Source organism: Salvia splendens, chromosome 17 (assembly GCF_004379255.2).
Source record: "Salvia splendens isolate huo1 chromosome 17, SspV2, whole genome shotgun sequence".
Classification (NCBI taxonomy): domain Eukaryota; kingdom Viridiplantae; phylum Streptophyta; class Magnoliopsida; order Lamiales; family Lamiaceae; genus Salvia; species Salvia splendens.
The window spans coordinates 13,257,089-13,261,189 of NC_056048.1; the positions used below are offsets into that span (position 1 = coordinate 13,257,089).

At 37.5% G+C, this 4,101-nt stretch overlaps 1 long non-coding RNA gene across 1 annotated transcript; it reads left to right on the forward strand.

The window, feature by feature from the left end:
- Nucleotides 1-2,746: 2,746 nt before the first annotated feature.
- LOC121773654 lies at nt 2,747-3,575 on the forward strand. Its single transcript, XR_006044827.1, has 2 exons — nt 2,747-2,845; nt 3,332-3,575. It is a non-coding gene; the product is annotated as an uncharacterized LOC121773654 (long non-coding RNA).
- Nucleotides 3,576-4,101: the final 526 nt, after the last annotated feature.

Below are 4,101 nucleotides of genomic sequence, written 5' to 3' on the forward strand. Positions count from 1 at the left end.
TATTTTGATTATAGAGATAGAACACTATTAATTTTATTGTGTTGAAGTTTATTAATTTTTATGTGAATTTTAAGTTTTGAAATTATAATTTTCGATATCAGGTATTCGATACGATATCGATATATCGAAATATCGATACGATAACGATATATCGAAATATCGATACGATAACGATATTGATGTTATCCATATCGAAAGTTCGATATATCGAAACTTTCGATACGATAACGATATGAAATTCTTTCATATCGATATTTTCGATACGATATACGATAAAATATTTTCGATATACTATATCTCGTATCGACCCACTCCTATCCAAGCTCACGTAAAACAAATGGGGCCCGAATGGTTTCCATGTTGTCCCAAACATGATTTTGAAGTTTGTAGCCTCCAATAGCATGTTTAAGGATGGAGTTAACAATCATACTCAATTGTTTGGTTGAACAAGATTCATATCCCACAGTTGTAAGACCGTTGTTTGGTATGAGATTCAGAAAGTGTGGATAGACACACGGAATGACGGTTTTATCCTTGTTTATTTGTAAAATTCCCAGTCTGCCCTCGTTCTCCCTAATTTGGGGCTGCCATATTTTGTAGCCGTCAAACCCTAGCTCCCGCCCACGCAATTAATTGACAAGGTCTTCTCAAACATTGTGGAATCGACGACGGTGACTGAAGGTTGAAGCTCCACCGAAGGTCTCTCTACTCGGTTATTAGAGATAGTATGCATTCCGTATGTGATGGTATCCAGCAATATGCACGTACTCGCCGTGCTGTTTTGATTTGATTTCTGATTTTGTTTTCCAATGGTTACATATATGTATTCCTGTGTCATGACTATTGAAACCACTGGTTATGAATTCATGTCCTGAATGTGTATGCTTGAAACGTATTCATTTTTGTACTTTGATGTGGGTGAACACGGCGAAAGCTAATTCATGGTTTCGATATTGTTAACATGAGAGTTTAAATCAATCAAGTCTTCTTTGCCTTGGGTCCAACCGTTTTCTTTTATGTGCACTAGATCTGGCCGTCAATCATTTCCTCCGCCGTACCTCGTCCACCCCGTTTTCTTTTATGTGCACTAGATCTGGCCAGTGTGACAAACATCATGATAAGGAGCATGTTCGACCGATGGTTTCTTAGTATTTCCTCAAGCAAAATCAGCAGCTCGGTTGTTTCCTTTTTATCGACCTATATGAGCAATGTAAAATGTGACTGATCATATTGATTCGGACACTATAGCAGCATATCAAATGCCATATAATCATAGCATAAATCACTCTACAATGTCATCACAAAGACATAAAATAGATGCATAAATCAACTACACAAGCATACGGACTGCAATAGCATCAGTAGCAGCATCGAATCAATCAAATATATGCAACAAAATTCATGTCCTCACACTCGTATACATATTACACCCACCGGGATGCCATTTAGCAACAAATCGTGACCAGGGGTACTCAAAATTAAATATATTGTCACATCATACATACAAAACATCATATGTGTTTATGCATCGCGGTATACGTTCGTCGAGTTCAGAGTGTTAACGAACTTACCTTCTGAGAAGCGCCTTGGTCGGCCATGGCTCCTCACCAATGGATTTACCCAGGTGTTTCGTTTGCGACCTATACAAATTATTTACACAACGCTAGTGAGAAATTCGAATTGGGTTAAACCCTTCTCATTTCTTAAACAACGACGCCAGCAACAAAGCCACAAACGCTAGTGAGAAAATTCGAATTGGGTTAAACCCATCTCATTTCTTAAACAACGACGCGAGCAACAAAGCCACAAACGATTTTCGTACTGCAGTGTCTCACCCAACGCGTCGCCGATCTGCACTTGACGGATGAATGTGGAAGTAGTAGATGGGAGGGTGTAAATGAAGGGTTATTCAAGTAATTTGGTTGAAATTCGAAATATTCAAATTGTAGATTGTGGACAATCGCACGATGAACTGCCGATGGAGTTATCTGGTTTTTGTGTTTTCCATAACTCACTCCGTGTCGGGTATTGGGATTGTTGATGCGGGTCACAAAGATTGCTATCATGGAAACCAAACATGAATGGAGGGTAGATAGACATGACTAACTATGGCTAACATGGAAACCATTCGGACCCCTATACTATATCTCGTATCGACCCACTCCTATCCAAGCTCACGTAAAACAAATGGAGTATAAATTAATCCATTTTTACTTAGATGAATTGAATAAAAAAAAAGGTCCCCCCACATCTGACATAAATACAAACATCTACTGCTGCAGTGCAACAGTGCTGGAGGGCCCCTGTAAAATTTATGAGAGAGAGAAAAAAATCCAACACATTTTAATTTGATTAAATTTGGATGAGAAATTGGCAGCATATGTTTGTGGTAGTAGTGAGTGTGAGTAGTGAATGTGGAGACATGTACAACAACCAAGAGCATAACAAGGCTCCTCCATGAGCCCTAGAATCTCCTTCTCCAACGACTTCGTCGAATCTTCTTCTCGGTCCATTCCCGCTACCGCGACGCTCCGTCTCCTCCGACTTTGAATTCTCCGTCACCAACTACTCCATGATGTCTGCCGACGAGCTCTTCTCCAAAGGAAGGCTCCTCCCTTTGAAGGAGGGCAAAAACACCACCCTCCGCGACGAGCTCCAGAACGACGACGACGAAGACGAGGACGATCAAGATCAAGATCGACAACACCCCCCAAGAATCCCACTAGGTGGAGGGGCTTTCCTTGGCCTTAGGAAGTCTCACATTCCCTCTAAGAAGCTCACTCACACCTCTATTGACAAAAGGGCTTCCTCTTTTCACAATCACCACCACAACTCACAATCACAGGTTTTTTTTCTTTCTTTTCTAATTTAACTTTATTTACATATCTCCAATCATTTATATCAAATCTCAAACTCATGTCACCTCAATTACTCAATTATTTACATCAAATTCAAAACCTAAAAAACATTCTCTATACTCAGAATCACTCCATTGGTTCTATAAGAATATTCACTTTTAACTGAACACAAGTTTTAATACATAATTAGTAAAGTAAAATAGAGATTCATAAACAAAGTAATTAGATTATTATTAACATAGTATGGGTCTCGTCTTATAAACAAAAAAGTGTTTGCAAAATTAGAAATATGGGATGGAGGGTGCATGTAATTGTCTGTCAAATATTCAAAATAGGATGAGTTTTAGGTATATTGAAACTATTTTCATATTCTATTTTGCTATTTGAACAATGGTTGTAGTAAATTAATTGGAGATCGGGCTTCGTACCATATAATTCAGCTACCCTAACTTCACTTTTTGTTTTCTTTGTAGGAATTTGGTGATTAAAGAGTTGAGAATCAGAGTACTCATGTAGTATTTGTTAATTATTAGATTGTGGAAGGCAAATTTTGGGGGAGGAAGGATCTTGTTCAGGTTTCTGTTTGTAATCAAGATCGTATTTGAAAAAAAAACAATTAAAATTTCTCAAGCTCATTTTTTTCAGGGTTAGTTAGTCCCAGTTTTCCTATGCTAATTATTACTCCACTAATATAGTAGAAACTTGCTGTTTTGACCAGTGCTATCAATTTTTTATATTTTGCTCTGGCAGTGTTGCATCCCTTTTTTATGTACAAATCTTGTAGCAAAAACTTATTTTTTGCAATCTAATTGATTCAAGATTCAAGTAGGCTTAATAATCTACGATTGCCCCACTTTTTTGCTGTGGTGTTAGCATAATTTACAGATTTCGTATCAATAATCAAGTAATGTTTCAAGGTTTCGTAACATATCATAAAATCCTCCGACCAAATTTTTTAATCTTACTATTACTTGAAATACCAAACAGAATACTGAAATTATTTAATAAAATTAAAAACAGAACACATATCATTGGAAACAACAGAGTCAATGGTCAAGATGACAGCTAATAACACAGCTGGTGCGTGTGGCAGAGCATGACGTGAAAATATAAACAAATAGAGAAAATTAAAGAAAAAACATCTGACAAAGTGGAAATGGGTATTCTGACATAAATGTATAGAGGTGGCAGTCAAGTACTTTGGCGAATCCAGTTTCCCCTTTTAGTCAGAATTCCATGGACC